This window comes from Acinonyx jubatus, chromosome B2 (assembly GCF_027475565.1).
Source record: "Acinonyx jubatus isolate Ajub_Pintada_27869175 chromosome B2, VMU_Ajub_asm_v1.0, whole genome shotgun sequence".
In the NCBI taxonomy this organism is placed as follows: domain Eukaryota; kingdom Metazoa; phylum Chordata; class Mammalia; order Carnivora; family Felidae; genus Acinonyx; species Acinonyx jubatus.
Genome location: NC_069385.1, coordinates 132,867,416 through 132,887,957, shown reverse-complemented (window position 1 = coordinate 132,887,957; position 20,542 = coordinate 132,867,416).

The window sequence follows — 20,542 nt, the reverse complement described above, 5'->3', positions numbered from 1 at the left end:
GAATTGCCCATAAGAGTGGTCAGGAAACCAAACAGCACGATTTCAGATATTGTGAAAGTCCAGTTGTCCAAAAGGGATCCAATACCCTTGCCACTATCTGCTCTCCTGCACCAGGAATTTCATCAATCAGTGAATCAGGGTTTTTGCTCAAGGAATACTCATTCATATTCTAGAAATCTCAGAGTGGTTGATTAAGGAGCCATAGGTCCTGGGGCACCTGGGTGCCTCAGTCATCTAAGCATCTGACTTCAGCTCAGGTCCTGATCTCGCAGTTTTGGAGTTCAAGCCCCACATTGTGCTGTCTGCTGTCAGCACAGAGCCCACTTGGGATCCTCTGAACCCCCCTTTCTCTACCCCTCCCCCACTCTCTCTCTCTCTCTCTCTCTCTCTCTGTTTCTTAAAACTAAATAAACATTAAAGAAAGAAAGAAAGAAAGAAAGAAAGAAGAAAGAAAGAGAAAGAAAGAGAAGAAAGGAAGAAAGAGAAAGAAAGAAAGAAAGAAGAAAGAAAGAGAAAGAAAGAAAGAAAGAAAGAGAAAGAAAGAAAGAAAGAGAAAGAGAAAGAAAGAAAGAAAAAGAGCCACAGGTCCTACTGCACAAATGTGATGATTTTGGGAAAAGATTTCAGGCCCCAAGCTTAACGTGTTTATTTGGGGGCATTGGGACTCAGAAATCCAGACTCTGTGACAAAATGACTCCTCGTTTTTCTTTCCGTCTTGAGTGTCCTGGGTCCAAGCGAAAGCTGCCTTAGTGGACAGATGTGATTCTTCCCTTTCTGTGCAGGCTGCCACATCTGGGATGCATGGCATGATTCAGGCTGCTTGGATAACTCTGTATTGTTAGAGGACAAATGTGTGACAATTTTTAGCATGGTCTTTCTCAGGCTGTGGCTTTTTCATTTGATCAACTGTATACGAGCTTGAGCCCCTTGTATATTATTTCATCTTTTTCTGTTCTAGGACAAATATAGTAGCTCTAACCACAATCTGTCTAGACTCTAGTTAACCCTGGCCTCTAAGAATCCAAATCCAATGTGCCCTACCCTATAATTCAAAACTCACTTCACCCCTCAAATTCTCCATAAACCTCTAGGTATTCTGAATCTCCTATGTTAACCTAAATATTAACTTTCTTGTGCCTTTTGATTTCTAGTTCTGTTTCTGGGATCGGTGACCTCGGCATCTACACAGTGATGATAATTTTGCTCTGTCAAATCTCTACTCCAAACAGCACGTCTGTATTGGAAAATTGACCTTCAATTCAACATAAAAACCATTTATCAAAGTGAAGAGTTTATTATGTAATCAATGAGGAACATTTAGTTGTTTTTCAATGAGAAACTGATATGATTTAATCTGTATTTTGGAAAACTCACTCGTGAAGCAATGTGAAAAGGAAAGGTTTCAACCTCAGAATGAATGACACTTCTCTCCCTACCCTAACTGTGAGATTTACTAGAAATTGCCATGTAAGTAGCAAATATAAAGCTTTAGATACATACAATGTATAAGACTAGTTTCTTTTCTAAACATCAGTTCACACACACACACACACACACACACACACACACAAGCTAGGCAAAAAAATGAGGTCTTACAGGACCTATTTTGGCTATCCATGGCTGAGTGGCAAATTACCCCAGTAATTTGTGGATTACAAAGGTAAGGTCTTTCATTATTCTCGCAATTTGGGCAGTTCTCATTTGCATGATGCTGCGGGGGTGCTGGGACAGCTGGAAGGTTCACAATGGCCTCAGCCCCATGGCGGGTAGTTGGTGCTGGTGGCTGTCTGGGAACTCAGCTGGGAGCTTCGGTTCTTCTCCGTATGAGCCAGGCCACATGTCTGCTTGGGCTTCCTCCTAGAATGGTGGTTGGATTCCAAGAAGCAGCCTCCCCAAAAGTAAAGACAAAGTTAAGGCTTTGCCTTGGAGGTACACAGAATAATTCTGCAACATTATATTAGTCAAAAGAGGTCACTGGGCTGGCTTAGATGCAAGAGGGGTAGAGAGGAAATAGGCTGTACCTGTTTATGGCAGAATGGCCAGATCCTAGAAGACCTATAGAATGAAAGACATTGTTGTAGATGCCTTTGAAAATGGAGTGCACTTGTAATGAGCACCGGGTATGGTATGGAAGTGTTGAATCACTGTATTATACACCTGAAACTCATATTACATTGTGCGTTAACTAAATGAAACTTAAACATTTTTTTTAAAAAGAAAAGAAAATGGAGTCCGCCACAAGGTCATTTAAAAGTCCTCTAGCATGGCACTTGAACTGTTCAGAGTGGCAGGAAAAATATTATGGCACTTTAAGAAAATAAAGGGTAGGATGCCTGAGCTTTTGATAGACCTCCTGCTCTAGAGGTATATTCTTATTCACTGGGTTCAATACATTCCTAACCAGTGTACAGAGTAGAGAAGGACCAGAGTTCATTTTCACCACTTGAATGAAAATATTAGTTAGCACTAACTAATGGAGCATCCCAACTGTATTAACTGATTGCAGTACATTTTATGTGTTCCCCGTTGCTAGCACTATACTAGGCATGGGGAGCTGCACAGGGCGAAATAGCCAGTCCTTGCCCTCCAGCACTTGCCCCCACGTCTTGCATACTTAGATGCACGCTTGAAATGAGAATTAATTCCATCCGGATGGAGCAGCCAAAAGTCTACCTAGCCATACGCTTCCGAGAGTCCTCCCCATCTGCCCTCAGCTCCCACCGCCATACACACATGCCTACCATTTGAGTTGCCTTCAAGGACCCAAGAGACTATAAGCTGCTCCAGATTCCGAGGCATTTCAGACCAAAAGTTTAGTGCATATTTCCTAACTCAAAACCACACAGACTGCGTTCATTCAGTCCTACTACTTGGGAACAGTTGCTTTCCATAGCAAGACACTCAGCAGTTGTAAGTAAGAAACAGGGCTCAAGTGGAAAATATTTGTATAGGGAACAAAAGCAACTGGTGTTGTGTTTGCCAACGACATCTTGGAAAACCAGTGGGTAGTAAGAGAGAGAAAACAAAGAAGCCTGATATTATAATATGCCTTTCTTTCAAGCACACACATACACAAAACCAAAATAAGGCAAGCCCCTGTAAGGGGGAATATTTCTGGCAGAAATAATTACTCTATACTTATTGCTGTTGGAGTTGTGGCCCAACAGGGGAATAAGAAGTGCAAGGCAATGGAGTAGAGCAGCAAGGGGGGACCAACGGGCATTGAGCAATTTATAAAGGGCTCAGTTTGTTCTACCTGGAGAAAGGAGTGTATATTTTAAAATATCACATTTAATTAACACTTGAAGAGAGGAACCTAATGGCTCACACAGTGATTCTAGGCAGCTTTTGTATGAAACAGATGAAGGGGGAAAAACCTGATTAGGCACTGGCCTTAAGCACAGTTTCCTTGGATTTCCTTCTTTCTCTTTACCCTATAATAACATGGCTGAAAATTAGTTCTGACGGCTAATCAGGGTGAGTGGCTCTTTCTTTTCCTGGAGTGGTTAACAAGGACTGTGCATTGTGCCAACACACCGTACTACTGAATGGATGTGGGAAGGAAAGACCTGATTAGTTATTTCATTGTAGGCAGCTCTGTGCCTCCCTTCAGTTGAATCAGAGGGCTCCTGTGGTTACCAGGGTCTGCTATGTGTCTGAGGGCGGTCTGGGAATGTCAGAATTCACTTCTACTAATATGGTGGTTCTTCCTTTTCCCTACTGGCCCTTATGTGCCCCCCATCTGTCTCCGATGTCTCCCGCTCCTAATTACTTCTGTTTCTGATGGTGTATTGGAAATCTGTACTATTAAAGATGGAGTGTGGTACTATATTTAAGCTATTGAATGATAAAGCAGGAATTAACTAAAGACAGAAGAACAAAATCAAATCCTGGTTGGCTCAGAATAGGACAAGTATTCACGTGTAAAGCTCAGATGTGAAGTAAGGTCATCCCAGGTGTGTAGGCAGGTGCCTCCCTCGCTAAGGGGACGTCTTTTACTGGGTCGAAGGGAGTTTGCCTTACCAAGAGTTTTGTTTTTCCAGCTTGGGATGCTAAAAGGGCTGCAAAGAAATGGAACGGAGGTAAGGAGCCTTACGATACTCAGAGGAAAGCTGTGCAAAGGAGTGCAATGATTGCCCCACCAATTAAAAATAATAACAATAGCAAAGGTGGCCAAAGTGCTGGTATCTGGACTATCTGGACCAAAAAGAAGCCCGTAGGATTCCATGACACCTGCCCTGGAGTTGATCTCATTTGCAATCCTGAAGAGTATCCCTAAACTATAGTTTCTGACATGTCCCCTTCCTAGGGAAGGAGCCAAGGGAATGGGTTCTGCATTTAATGGGAAACATAACAAGCCAAGGACTGAACTGTGGCATCTTCGACTAAGCTAAGAGTAGCCACGTCCATAGCAGTGAGCTGGGGTGCTTGGTTATGCCCAAGTGTGGTCTGGGCTGGACTCCTGAAATTTCTCCCTTTTAGATCATCCTTTGAGGGAGGAGTGGGTACTCATATTTTCCAGCCCAGTTTTCTTTGGCCTTCTGGAAGGAAGGGCCCCTGAAATAAGAGTGAGCTTTTTAAAAATTTGTATTTATTTATTTTTATTTCTTTAGCACAAATGTCCTGGCATTTCAGGGCTCTGTTTTGCGATGTCCACGCAAGACGTTCAAAGGAGAAAGAGAACCCAAGCCTTCAAAATTGCTTACAAAATGCACAGACTGTATTTTGCCTGGATAGACACTTGTCCTGTCCTTTTTCATAACAGAAAACTTACATTTGAATTATTTAAAAATGTACAGTTCAGTGGCATCGAGCGCATTCATAACGTGCAACCATCACCACCATCTAGTTCCGGAACTTTGCATCACCCTAAAAGGAACTTGTACCCATTATCAGTCATTTCCCATTCCCACCTCCCCCACCCCTGGAAACCACTGCTCTGCTTTTTGTCTCTATGGATTTGCATCTTCTGGATATTTCACGTAAATGGAATCGTACAATATGTGGCCTTTTGTGTCTGGCTCCTTTCACTTCATATAATGTTTTCGAGGTTCATCCGCATTGTAGCACAGATCAGTATTTCATCCCTTTCACGGGCAAATAATGTTCCATTGTATGGATATACCCTATTCAGTTTATCCGTCCATCAGTTGATAGACATTTAGATTATTTCCACCTTTTGCATCCTGTGAATAGTGTCGCTATAAACATTTGTGTGCAAGTTTTTGTTTGAACATTTCTTTCCAATTCCTTTGAGTACCTGTCTAACAGTGGAAATGCTAGGCCATATGGCAATTCTATGTTTTACTTATTGAAGGACAGCTAACCTGTTTTCCACAGAGGCTGAGCCATTTTGCGTTCCCACCAGCAATGTATAAAGGTTCTAATTTCTTCACATTTTCACCCACGCTTGTTATTTTCTGTATTATTATTGCTATCTTAGTGGATATGGAGTGATATCTTACTGTCGTTTTGATTTGCATTTTCTAATGACTAAGCAATGTTGAGTGTCTTTTCATGTGCTTATTGACTGTTTGTCTATCTTCTTTGGAGAAATCACTCTTCAGGTTCTTTGCCTATTTTTAAATTGGGTTGCTTTTTTTTCTTTTTTTGAGTTGTAAGAGTTCCTTGAATATTCTGAGTATTAGGCTCATAATCAAATATGAAATTTACAGGGGTGCCTGGGTGGCTCAGTCAGTTGAACGTCCAACTCTTGGATTTGGCTCAGGTCATGATCCCAGGGTCGTGGGATCAAGCCCTGTGTTGGGCTCCATGCTTGGCATGGAGCCTGCTTAAGATACTCTCTTTCCTTCTGCCTCTCTCCCCTGTTTACGTGTTCTCCCTCTAAAAGAACATAAAAATAAAAATGCAATTGACAGATATTTTCTCCTATTCTGTCGGTTGTTGGTTTACTGTCCTGTTTTCAAAGAGAGGTATCAGGCAAAGCATTTGGATGCTTTTGAGAAAGGAGTACCAAGCAGGACAGTAGCAGCCTTAAGAGTTCTGACCTAAAGGAAGCCTCCTTACTGTCATTTTTCTCTCCCTCTCCTGGCCTCTAGTGGGTAGCTCTCATCCCAAAGTCTCCCGGAAATAATTACATCCACAACAAGTGTGTAAAGATTCCATGTGCCAGGGGTGGTGCTGGATTGCATGTTCTGCCATCTTGAGAGCTAGTCTGTAACATAAGAGTTGTTAATCCCATTTTACAGATGGGGAAAGTATGGTGCAGATATGTTTGTGAATGACTGAAGGTCTCCATGCTCCCAAGCATCAGAGTCAGGATCCCAACCCAGATCTGCCAGACCTCTTTCTACTTACCCACCAGTTTATTAAATTTTGTTCTGGGAAGCTCTGGGGCCTCTGGGGCCTACCTGGCTGTAGGAAGGAGGATCAGGTTTGGGTCCCGGGACCAGCTCCCAGGCCTAAGAAAACAACTCTGTTTTCATCTTTTTTTAAAAAAATAATTCGGGGCTCTGGTGTGTGACTTTAAAAAAAAAAAAAAAAAAAAGAGGCTTCCGGTGCTTTAGAAAAATGTTTGAAAACCACTGTGGACTCATCTCGCTTCATGGAAGAAGATCCCAGAGCCCTTAGAACTTCTTGTAATACAGAAGTTCAAAGAAAAGTCAGTTCTAAACAGGGAGCTGCTGTTCCGTGGATACAAGGTTTCAGTTACACTGAGTGGGTAGGTTCCAGAGGTCTGCTGTATCACAGGGTGCCTACAGTTAACGATATGGTACGGTGCCCTTAAAATTTGTTAAGAGGGTAGATCCCACGATAAGCGTTTTTACCACAAAAAAAAAAAAAAAAAACACAACAAAAAACAAAAACAACACCAAAAAAGCCCCAGAGACACAAAAACAAACACTTTGGGAGGCATCAGATACCCCTGTTCGCTTGAGTCTGTGTGTTCAAACTCATCAGATGGTAACACATTAAATACGTGCAGTTTATTCTATACCGATTATACTCCGATGAAGCTACATTTTAAAAGGAAAAGCCATTCCTCGCTTCATTGGTAGAAACCTGTCCTACTGTGTTTGCGCACCGCCACCCCCACGCGCTCACACGCGCTCTCTCCGTCACCCTTTTCCTGCACTTTCTACTCCGGGTGGGCGATGCCAGCTCCGGAGTGGGTTGCCTCTGAACTCCCACTCACCAAAAAAAAAAAAAAAGTAGCTTTTGCCAGTGACCGCACCCACGCAGCTTCCTGGCAACCAAGACTTTCACCATTCATCTGCCAGGTATGCGGCCGGCTCACCTCTCACAGCATTCTCTCAGCCTCACAGCCTCACAGACACCCCAAACCAGAGACACCTTTCTTGCTTTACTTTTCAATCAGCACAATGAGTTATACCGCCCATCAGCAAGGGAGCCTTTAGCTTTCCATCATCTCCAGTCACAGTGACCGGATTCAGGAAGAGAGCCACTGTGCCAAAAAAACCCACAGATCTGAGGCCAGCTCTTAAGAGAAATAGCTTGCAGGTGACTGTCCTCCTTGTCTGGCAACAGTTAAGTGTGTGGCCTGGTGAAGGGGTCGTTTAGATTGCCCATTCCCACTTAACGTGTCCGATGGTCTAGACAGAGCTGGGCTCAGCTCGGCAGTGCTCTGGGCCGGGAAATCCCCTGTGCCCGGAAGTTAGGTTTGGTCTCCAGTTCTGCATTTCCCTTCTGGGAGGCACCGGGAGCCCTGGGGGAGTTTCCCCACGTTGGAATCGACATCTGAGGGTCTTTGCCGTGTGCAGATGAACACGTGAGGAGAAGGTGCCCTGTAGTGGCTGGCCAGGGACGTGGGTTTGTGGCTTCTTAGAACTGCATGCTTCTTGGGTGTCTGAACATTTATTCTGTGTGCCGGTAGCTTGTTGCCAGATAATTTGCTCAATCACTCTGGTGTGCAATCACATGAAGAGGTTTAATGCTGTTTAACCGCTTTGGTCAGAGACGAGGAAAGGGTGACGGGAAACCTTCCTGCACGCTGAAGAAATTGAGATCCAAAAGTGGAACACCTTTGAATCCTGCACTTGGCGTTTTACCCTACTGAAACGTAACACAGGACATCTTGTTTCCTTTTGCTCTCAAACACGACTCAGCTGAGTATTTATTACCCAACTCCTATAGGGTGAATGGTGCTCCCTGGCTCCCTTAGGCGCTGACTATGATCGTTTGGGCCCGAACAACCTGCAAGCAGAAACTGGAGAGCAGGCAGGTGTCAACAGGCCATATTTTCCAAAATGGCCCAAGGCCTTCCTTACCTCCAAACCCTCCTCCATTGACTTACGCAATCTAGCAAAACTTTTCTGAACTTTAAACCATCGAAGTCACTCACAGGTTAGCCAATCGATATGGCGCTGTTGCTACCAAAAGGCCCCTGGTAAAGTACACGTAGTGTCGTAGACCCAGCTACAGAGTGGCCCCTTTTGGGGAACAGCCAGACCGCACGGATCCAACGACACACAGATAAGAGCAAGCCCAGCTTTGCCCTACCACTTGCTGCTCGGGTGTGCACACCCACGCTGGGCTGTGCCCGACTCACCTAGCCACACTGCAGGTGAACATACGGTGAATCATCCCTGAAACACCGCATGTCCCGAAGTTGGGAAAGTGTCCCCTTTCCTCCGTTCTCGTTCCTTTCAAAGCCTAGGAGTTCGCCTCTCATTTGTTCTCTTCTTTACAATCGGGAAAAGTTTTCCCTGTGTCCCAAGAAAGAATAAATGAAGAGCCTGGCCTGCCTCCCTTCCCAGTGTCCCAGATATTTATACAGTGTGCTGTCTAGTTTTTGGTGGTAAAACTTCCAGCTGGGAGTGAGTGAGCAATAGAAGGAAAAGGCATTCCTCCTCTCCTCCAACCCCCCACCCCAACACACACACACGCGCGCACACACATACACACACTGCCAGCTGATGGGGAAATCACTGACCGCTGTGTTGTGCCATTCAGGGAAGAGCAACAGCTATCTTTAGACTCTCTATTTACCAGAGAGGAAATTAGTTGATAGGCCTTTGGGAAAACAGAAAGCCTCCCTGAAGGCATATAAGAGAGGGGGGGATGAGGTGTGGTGGAGAGGCATGGTATCCCTGGAAGGAAAACAGTACGACAAGGTGCAGATATAAACCCTCTGTACTGTGGTGTGGCCTTGCCGTTTAGGGGATCCTTTGCCTTAGGTTCCCCTGTTGAACTGAACTAGCAAATCCGAGGGATCCCGGGTCAGAAAACCCAGGGATTTGATTTAGAATGGTTCCCAGAATACTTTTCTCTCGGGACCTACAAGATTTCAATGGGCAAGAAATAATAGATTTATGCTCGAGGATATGTCTTATATGAAATAAAAAGCAAAACAAAACAAAAACAAACAAACAAACAAACAAAAGCCCCCCAAAAAACCCAAGAGAGTCTCCTTCCTCTGAAACGACATAGGCTGTGGGCAGCATTTCAAAGTAATCACAGGGCACAATTGAACACATTGGGTTAGGCACACAAAATATGGTTAGTACAAACGTGCTTTCTTTTAAACTATATAGCTTGCCAAATTAATTCCTATAAGCAATGAAGAAAGACATTCAATTGTCTAATTATTGATTTGTCAAGGTCATGCCTCAAAACAAAGAAAATGGTGAAGGTTTAAACGTTGCAATAGGACTTTATGAAGAACCTACATTTGAAACGTTTTATTTCTGTTTCAACAGTACCTATCGTTCTTCTTATCAAATGAATAGATTTAGGATCCTCCTTTACAAACAGTGCCCTGTTTTCATGCTGGGATACAGGCGGTTCTGGATGTGTTTAGGATTTGAGAAGCAGGCACAACTATTTAGAGGTTTCTAGGAAGCAAATTATGCATCCTTCTTCACCCTGCCAATTATATATCTGCGGCGAATAGCAGAATGTATAGTTAGAGGTCATATGATGCTTGTGGTGTTTTTGATGCCCCAGTAACAATTTTACCTTGGGACCAAGATTTATACCTGACCTCAGTCTCACTGTTAACCATGAACCAGGACATCCAATTTAAACAATTGCTTTTTCAGGGAGGGGAAATGGCACGGTTGTTAATGAGGCAAGAATTCAAAAATAACTCTTTGGAGGTATTAGATTAAAAAGGTGTGATTTCTAAAGGATAATCTAAGGATAATAGTTTATTGAAAACAAACATACTCCAGACAAGAGAGAGAAAAAGGAAAACCAATTCTAAGTGTTTAGCTCCGTATATAAAAACCTGGTGTTAACGTCTATATGCATCTACACCCCCACTCACAACCACACTCTTATTTCCCCATCCTCTGACCCAGGGTCATGCTCCCAAGAATGGTCACCCTGTAATAAAGCTGGGAGGTGGTTTTACCCAATTCTGTGGTTGCACTGGTGACCATCTATTCCCACTCCACCTTATTAGACGGCACAGATCTATAAATCCCTGCCATGGCAGAAAGTTCTGCTGAATGGTGCTGAGCTAGAGGATATTTCCTGCAATTACCTAGAACTGACATCTTTTAAAACAGTGCCCTAGCCCTCACCAGTTGGTTGAGCAAACATGTGATGTGCCTGCCATCTCGGTGAACGCACAGAGTGTGCTGGTTCAGCAAAGCCACAGCGAGCACTTTTGTTTCCAGAGTCCACATTTCCTGACGCATCAGGCTTCTGGAGCTATGCCCTCACTCTTCCTAGATCCCACGAATTTATAACCACTGTTGGTATTGAGTGGAAATGGGGACACGGCATAAGAAACGCCCCCCCCCCCCACCCTGGCCAGGGGAAAAGCAAGTTAGAAAAAGAAACAGAAACAAACTGCCTGTCGATCTGATGATTCATTGCTGAAAGATCGAGTTGTGAGCAAAGAGATTTATTTGTTTTATAAAATAGTGAGCACCTGCTATGGTCTCTCCTCTGGAGTCCTTCACAGTCTAGTGGGGGGAGTTTAATGTGTTCACTGATTTTTTTTTTTTAATTTTTAAAGTTTATTTTGAGAGAGAGAGAGAGAGCACATGAGCAGGGGAGGGGCAGAGAGAGAGAGAGAGAGAGAGAAAGAGAGAGAGAAAATCCCTTACAGGTAACATACAATGCAATATTGGTTTCAGGAGTGGAAAGTCAGTGATTCATTATTTACATACAGCACCCAGTGCTCATCACAAGTGTACCCATCCCCTATCTAGCCCATCCCTCACCCAACAAACTCCGTCAACCCTCAGTTTGTTCTCTATTGTGAAGAGTCTCTTGTGGTTTGTGTCCCTCTCTCTTCTTTCTCCCCTCTCCCATAGGTTCATCTCTGTTGTTTCTTAAATTACACATATGAGTGAAACTGTATGATTGACTTTTTTTCTTTTTCTGATTGGCTTCTTTCTCTCAGCGTAATACATTCTAGCTCCACTCACGTCGCCGCAAATGGCAAGATTTCGTTCTTTTTGATGGCTGAGTATGAAACTGTATTTTTATATCTTTGGGTAAATACCTGGTAGTGCAATTGCTGGATTTCATGGTAATTCTATTTTTAGGTTTTAGGGTTTGTTTTTGTTTTGTTTTGTTTTCAGGAACCTCCATACTGTTCTCTAGAGCAGCTGCACCAATTTGCATTTCCACCAACAGTGCAAGAGGGTTCCCCTTTCTCCACATCCTCACCAACACATTGTTTCTTGTGTTGTTAATTTTAGCCATTCTGACGGATGTGAGGTGGTATCTCATTGTGGCTTTGATTTGTATTTCCCTGATGATGAGTGATGTTGAGCATCTTTTCATGTATCTGTTGGCCATCTGGATGTCTTCTTTGGAAAAAGTGTCTATTCATGTCTTCTGCCCATTTCTCAACTGGATTATTCATTTTTGGGGTGTTGAGTTTGATAAGTTCTCAAGATAAGATAAGATTTTGGATAATAACCATTTATCAGATACGTCATTTGCAAATATCTTCTCCCATTGATAAGTGACAAACTCTCCTAAGTGCTTTACATGAAGAAGTACAAAATACTTTGGGAATATAGATGCTAGAAGGATCCCCAGGTGAAAATATAACACACTATTTTTCAAAATTTCTGAGAAATTTAGCATATAAACCAACCAAAACTTTTATAAGTTATTTGGAAAGATAGAATAGTAGGGCAACTTAGATAATGGTTTTTTTTTTTCCAAATAACCTTTTTTATTTTGGAATGATTTTACATTTATGGAATAGTTGCAGAGAAAGTGCATGGAGTCCCCAGATGACAGTAGGTCTCTGATTCAGATAGTAATGACTTCAAGTCCCAGTTCTGCAATTTGTTATTGTATCCTTAGACACATTATTTAAACACCCATATACTTGGATATGGCTTCTTGAATTCTAAAATGGCACAAAAATACTTGCTTTAGAGGTCCATAGGAAAGAAAAATGATAGAATATGCATGAAGTGTTTTGTACGTGCTTGGGCCATTGATGTGCTTAATAAGCATTAGCACTTATAATTTATATGGATGATATATTTGTTTTAAGAAATTAACGCAAATCATACATTACAATAATTGTAAATGGCCAATGTTTAGCAATGATAATTTCAGCTCTTCAAAGTATAAGTTCCATTTCCTTCCTTATCTTTCTTCTTTCTTTAGGCAGCTGATGGAGCTCTTAGCTCTAACCTCCATCTAGGCTCATTCCACCCCAGCCAAATGGATCCACCGTCTTCTCGTCTCACATTGTCAACAAGCTCTTCCCACCTGAAGAAATGGAGGGAAGATGGAATGGGTACACCCATTTCTTAGTTCAGACTGCTATAACAAAAATACTGGGTGGCTCAACCAACAGTTCTGGAGATGAAAGTTCAAGATTAAAGTACCAACAGATCCAGTGACTGGGGAGAACTCACTTCCTGGTTTGCAGAAGGCTGTATTTTCATTGTCTCCTCAAACGACAGAGAGCGGAGAGAGGAAGCAAACTCTCTCCAGCCTCTTCTTATAAGAGCTCCAATCCCATCACGAGATGTCCACCCTCATGACCTAATTACCTTTCAAAGGCTCCTGTCTCCAAATACCATTACCTGGGGTGTTGGGGTTTCAATATGCGAATGTTGACAGTCCATAACACTCATCCAGGATAGGAGGTCGGAACATTCTGTTTTGGTCTGTTCAATGGAAGCTCACCGAGGATGGTCACAGTGCACCCTTTCAGGAACTCTGAGAATGGATATAGGACACTATTTTTGGGGGGGCTGGTGAATAATCAGCTTCCCAATGTCTCTCTGCTGAGCTGAGAAAAGAGGTATAAGGGCAGAGAAACCAGGGAGCCAGGCATCGTCTTCCCTTTTCTTCCATGTCTGTGAACTTGGAGGTGCTGAGGGCTGTTTCTCTACCTCACAAACACAGAGAACTCCCAGGATTCTCTGCAGGCCTCTCTGTAGTCTATTAGGGTCATGTACATTTCCCTTCACCATTGACTAACAGTCACTCCTACCATCTGATTTCCTTGGAAGAAAATAGTTTTATCTAGACAGTATTTGGGCTATGCTTTCAAAATCAGCTTTTTCAAGCTTCAAAATTTGGTAAACATTCAGGCATATTTGAGTTGTTTCCATATTTCTCTGTGCTACCAGAAGACATTTCTGATTGTCACTTAGCACCCCCTTAATTAAATCAAAGACAGCAGCTCAGGGCTGAGTGTTTGCTTTTCCTCCTACCTTTCCTTGCCCACATGAACTTGCATGTGTATCTGTGTGTGTGTGTGTGTGTGTGTGTGTCTGTCTGTCTCTCTCAAGAGAGAGGTAGTGATAATTTGTAAACATCAGATGTTAGGTCAATTTCAGTTGCTCTTTTCAATTCCTAACAAACTTAGCAGGGACGTTGGGAAATTACTGGTCATTGAAGTTTGAATGGAAAGCCCCAGGTCAAGGGTAACAACTTTTCTTCAGTTTAAAAGCTAATGTGGCCCTGAAGACAACTCTGAAATACATTTGAAAATTGTTCCCACCAATGTGTTTTGGAAAGAACTCAGGCTGCTTGGAATAGACAGCCTGTTAATACCATGCCATTCAGCAAAGATACATAGCAGAAGTTGCTACTGCAAACACACTTCCTGGTGCTTAGGTGCTTGTGCTTCAGATGTGCATTCTGATCAGATGGTGGCTGCGAGGACAGACATTGTCCAAGGACTTTCTATAAGACCTCACGCTTATGGAATACGTACCATCTTCTAGGCTCTCTCCTTCGCATTTCACACGTACTGTTTCATGCGACCCGAGTGGAAACACTGTGACTTGTGCACCATTATTATCTCCACTTCACAGCTGCAGAAACAGAGACACAGAAAGTTCCACGAGTTTGCTCACAGACACACAGGTGGGAAGAAGTGAGACCAGGACTTGAAGTAAGGCACACTGATTTTGGAGCTCCTGGCCATTGCATGAAGGTAGTTTGCCTTGCTTTGCTTTGGAGGCCATACTTCTTTAGAAGTAAACATTTAGCTGCAGGCTGGCAGCCTCACCGAATGACAGAAAGCAATTCGAGAGTCTTTGAAATCACCCGGCAGCTTTCAGACATTTCCTCTGTCACCCTCTTTCTGATAACGTCCCCACAATGACGTCACCGCTGGCAGGCGGTAACAGACCAAGAGCAGTGCCAGGACTGAGGGCTGGATTTTTCTACTCGGCCCTTGATCCCAGGGCTTCTAGACCTAGCATGTTCTCTCTGAGCTCCTGGGCCAACCGATGCTCACACTAATGCCACTGAAGAGCCAAAAAAAAAAAAAAAAAAAAAAAAAAAATATATATATATATATATATATACACACACACACACACACACACACACACACACAAAAACTCTTTTTACGTTACTACTGTGGTGGGGGAGGATGTCATTAGGCCTTCAGTGAAGTAATCATTGTTTCCAAAAACAGGGGGAAAAAGTCAGCTTCTTGCACCTCAAGTAAGTTCATTGGCAAGGAGGCTTCATGGTCTGAGGACAGCCTTGAAGACAAGTGGCTGTACTTCATGTATTTTCCATTAGGACTTCTCCAGATGCTTTTCGCAAGATTTCCTCTGACTCTTGGAAGGTGGACAGAGAAGGGGAGCAGGTAGAATACTGGGCACAAAAGTTCTTTTTTAATTTTTTTTTAACGTTTATTTATTTTTGAAGGAGAGAGAGTCAGAGCATGAGTGGGGGAGGAGCAGAGAGAGGCAGACACAGAATCCGAAGCAGGCTCCAGGCTCCGAGCCGTCAGCACAGAGCCCGACGTGGGGCTCGAACCCACAAACCGCGAGATCATGACCTGAGCCAAAGTCGGACGCTCAACCGACTGAGCCACCCAGGCGCCCTGTGCACAAAAGTTTTGACCTCTTTGAAGACAAGTATACAAAGGGTCGGTACCAAAGTAAAGAGTCCGACAATAAATTTCATATATTGAAAAACAAAACAAAACAAAAGTCAAGAGTCCGAAGGAGACATTTCCTCCAATCAGCTGGGAACCAGCTGTACGTCTGTCTCCAGGAGCTGACAGTCTATAAAACATTCTTATCCTGAGCAGGCCACATTTCAGAGAAATCTACCTTTGTCGAAGGTAACAGGAAGAGGCTGATTTTCTTCTGTACTTTATTTTTGACACCACTAAAGGCTGGATTCACTTTAAGTAGCCCCAAATGCCATGAACGTTCTGGTGGAGGATGGTGCAAATTGCCTAGCGGCCATAGAGAAACCTCCACTAACCAGATAATGTGAAGCGTTTCCAGCTAGATAATTAACATGTAATAATTTAGACTTGCTTGGCAGGGAGAAAATGCCAAGGAGGCCGACAGATTTGACCTTAAGTTTCAGCCATTTGGTTAACACGAATTCTCCGAGGTTTCATGTAATTTTCACATACTCTGAGGATGCCATTTCTATTCAGAGGGCAGCCGAGTAAATGATTAGCCAAAACAATTCTTTTTGACCAAATGACTCAAGTCTGCAATAAACAATCTGGCATTTTTTTTTTTTTTAAGTTAAGGGGATTTTTAAAAGCACAGCAACACTTTCCTCACTTTTATGAAACACTGCCCCATGTTTCCAGGCAGAAAAGCAAAAACTTTCAAAAGGTCATGTAATGTCATTTCAGCAATGCAGAAATAAGAAGAAAACCAACTAATAAGCAAAAAGGATATAACTGATAACGATCTTTGGCAACAGGTCTTAAAGGAGAAGATATAAATATGCACACGTATATATGTAGTGCTAAGAGGATTTCACCTTGAAACTTCACAGCTCTAATTCCATAATAAAGACCACTTGTTTGTCTCCGGCTAGATTAGCCTTTGAGCTGGGTTATACAGGAAATCAAATCCTGTTTCATCGCAGGAAGCATTGTCAATCTCCTCCCTGAGTACAAGTTTCAACAAATGGAGTAAGAGGCAAATAAAGCCTTTTCTTCATACCAGGCTGGAGCAGTGGGTGCACACAAACGCAAACTGGGATCCTGAAGTTCTCCCATGAGGCTCTGGGGAAGAATATATCCTCCCCTCCCCACAGGATCACGGCCTGTCCCACACCGGGGACATTGAATACTTCTGGCTTCTGCCAAGCAGTGCTCCTCAGCTGGGGATGTTATTCTTTCCAGGGGACTTTTGGAAATGTCTGGAGATATTTTTGGCTGTCATACTAGGAGCGAGCTGCAGTGGCACCAGATCAACAAAGCACATCAAAGTAGCATTACGAAGTCTCAAGAAATTAAGTTATCGTTGGAACCAGAGCCTACAAAAGCCAAGCCGGGCCCTGAGTGCTAAAATAAAAGATTTAAATAAGACTCAGAGTCCCTTAAGATAATAATCAAAATGTCTAAGATTACATGAAAATCACTGGCCACACCAAGAACCAGGAAAAGTACGACTTGAATGAAAAAAAGGCAATAAGCTGACACCAACGGAGAAACAGACATTGGAATTATCTGACAAAGATTTTAAGGAGTTATCATCAACATGCCTTAAAGAACAATTATGAATTCTCCTGAAACAAATGACAAATAAAAACCATTGACAAAGAAATAGAAGTTATTAAAAAGGACCAAGTTGACATTGTGGAACTGAAAAATACAATAACAGAAATAAAAAAGCAAACAAACACCTCACTGGGTGGGCTCAATAATAGGGTAGAGATAACAGAGGATCAAATCGATGAACTTGAGGACCAATTAATAGAATTTACTCAATACAAAAAACAGAAAGTGGACTGGAAAAATATAAACAGAGTCACAGGGAACTGTGGGGATAATAACAAAAATTCCAAAATTCGTATTACCGAAGTCCCAGAAGGAGAGTAGAAAACGAGTTGGGATGAACGAGTATTTAAAAAGAATAATGGCTGAAAATTTCTCAAATTTGGTGAAGGACATAAATCTACAGATTTAAGAAATTGAACAATTCTCCAAATCTGATAGGCCCAAAGAAATCCAGGCCACAACATATCATAATTCAATGCCTAAAAACTAAAGACAAGGTCATCAAAGCAACCAGAGAGAAACAACACATCAACGATAAGGAACACAAATTCAAATAAAAACACATTTCTCGGGGCGCCTGGGCGGCTCAGTTGGTTAAGCGTCTGACTTCAGCTCAGGTCATGATCTCACAGTTTGTGAGTTCGAGCCCCGCGTCGGGCTCTGTACTCACAGCTCAGAGCCTGGAGCCTGCTTCAGATTCTGTGTCTCCCTCTCTCTCTGCCCCATCCCCACTCACGCTCTGTCTCTCTCTGTCTTAAAAATAATTAAAACATTAAAAAAAAAAAATTCTCATCTGAAACCATGAAGGCCAGAGGAAGTTGTACATTTTTTTAAAAAATAGATTTCTTTTTCTCCTTTTTAAAAATGTTTTTGAAATGTTTATTTAATTTTGAGAAAGAGAGAGAGAGAGTGCATGCACGCACAACTGCGAGAGGGGCAGGGAGGGAGGGAGCCACAGAATCTGAAGCAGGCCCCAGGCTCTGAGCTGTCAGTGCAGAGCCTGACGTGGGGCTCGAACCCATAAACCATGAGATCATGGCCTAAGCCGAAGTCGGCTGCTTAACCGACTGAACGACCCAGGTGTCCCACACATTTTTGCGAGGATAAAAACAAAAAGTTGTCGATGGTAAATTCTACATCTTACAAAAGTCTTCAGGAATGAAAGGGGAATAAAGGCATTCTCAGATGAAGGAAAACTCAAGAATTTTGTGCTAGCGGTCTTGCCTTCATAAAACGGTGAAAGGAAATATAATTGAGCCTTGAAAACACCAGTTTGAACTGCCCAGGTTCACTTCTACGTAGAGTTTTTTTTTAAGAGTTGACAGCAGAAGCCACAAAATGTTAATTTACAGCTGGGCACCCGAGTCTCCACAGGACCAGATCAAAGGCGACTGGGGCAGAGGCCCTGTCTGCTGGCCCCTGAGACACAGGGAGGCTGACCAAGGCTGTCAGAAGCCCCTGGGGGCCCCTGGACCAGAGCTGCAGGTTTCCCTGTGCCAACAGGGTGGTTGGGTGAAGTGCTCGGGGCTGGCAGGAGGGAGGCTAGGCTGAGCAGGGGAATGGCACAGAGGGCAGGGACCACAGTAGGTAGGGAGCCTGAGCCCCTGATGTCTCTGCCCCGTGTTCTCCATACACTAGCTTGTGGAAGCTGCTCTGGGCAAGCTTGGAGCTTCAGGCCCCACCTGGGCTGGGCATGGACCCTTCCCCATGTGGTGCCCTGGCTCTGAGGCCTCCTTGGGCACTCACAAATGGCCACAGTTACAGGCTGATGGTATACTTGTAGGCAGAAGTGGCAACCGTACTATTCCTCTACGCTGCTCTTGCCAGCTTTGGGCCCAACCAACAGCTGATACGGCTGAGCTGGGGCCAACAGGAGAGGAACATCACCATGCTGGGGCCAGGCCCACCCTCACTGCTGTCTTTCGGTGGCCCAGCCTATCTATATGTGGACTGTTTTCAATAAGTATATGAACGGTACTATAAAAGTATTTTCTCGTCCTTATGATTTTCTTAGTGACATTTTTCCCTCTGGCCTGGCCTGCTTTATTGTAAGAGCACAATATATAACATATACATAATGCTTGTCAATTGGCAGTTATTGGTAAGGCTTCCAGTCAAGAGTAGGTTATTAGCAGTTACATTTCTAAAGAGTTGACAGCTGTATGCAGACAGCTGGGGACTGGCATTCCTCACCTCAGCATTGTTCAAGGGCCAATGGTAATTCAAACCGAAAGATGATGATAAAGGAGGGAAATTGGAAGCATTGGAAAGGATGAAAGAACAATGTAAAAAGCAAAAGTATGATACATACAGTAGACTAACTCTTGCCACGATCTCTGTAAATCACATTTAATGAGTACAACAAAAATTACAATACTATCTGATGTTCAAGACTATGATATTTAAAAGTGGGAGAAGTATAGGAACTAAATGGAAGCAAGGAGTCCACACGTCATTTGAAATGGCAAAATGTTAATAATAATAGACTCTAATAAGTCACATGTGTATATTGCCATACCCAGAGCAACCATTAAGAAAACTGTCCAAATAGATACACTCAAAACTGCTATAATTCAATCAAGATAGAATACTAAAAACATACACAATACACTGGAAGGAAAGGAGGAACAGAGGTGCAAAAAATAGAGGAAACAAGTCATAACAAGTAATTAGATGGTAGACAACTACCTTAAATGTAAATGGTCTAAATATGCCAATTAAAAAGCAGAGATTGACACAGTGAGTTTAAAATTAAAAAAAAAAGAAAACCACCCACAACCCATCTATGTTATTTACAAAAAATTCACTTTAGGGGCGCCTGGCTGGCTCTGTTGAAGGGGTGTGTGGCTCTTAATCTCAGGGTCATGAACTGGATGGAGCCCTGTGATGAGTGTAGAGATTATTTAAATACATAAAAACTTTAAAAAATTCACTTTAATTTCAACAAAATTGATAGATGGTTAGTAAAAGGATCAAAAAATATAACTACATAAACATTAACTTAAAAAAGAAGGAATGGCAATATTAATATCAGATAAGGTAGACCTTATATGAGCAAAGAAACTTATTAGAAACAAAGAAAGACATTGCATAATGATAATTCCTAATCACCAGGAAGACATAGCAATCCTAAGGATGTATGTCCCAAACAAGAGTATTAGATACCTAACGGCAAAATCTGATAGAACTGAAAAGAGTAATACACAAATCCATAATTATTGTTAGGGATGTCAACACCCCCTTTCAGCAAATCATATAATTATTAGATAGAAAATCAGCAAATCAAAGTGCAGGTTATGTATACGACTATATATGACTCATACGTATTTCTATACAGACCGCCAAAACAAGATAACCAGAGCTTAACTGCTGATCCTCTTCTGGTGAATTTCCCAGGAAAGCAGAAATTCACACGAGAAATTTCAAAAGATTGAAATTAGAGTGTGCCCAAAAGATTGAAACTAGAATGTGCCGATTGGTCACTATTGAATATGTTTCTTAAGTATGCCAATTCATTTAGAAGGCAAAAAATCTGTCGGCAGTATCTGAGTTCTCTTATGAAAAAACTTAAGTCTGATTAACATGGTGTTTGCAAAATACATGAAATCTGACGTGGAGTCTGAA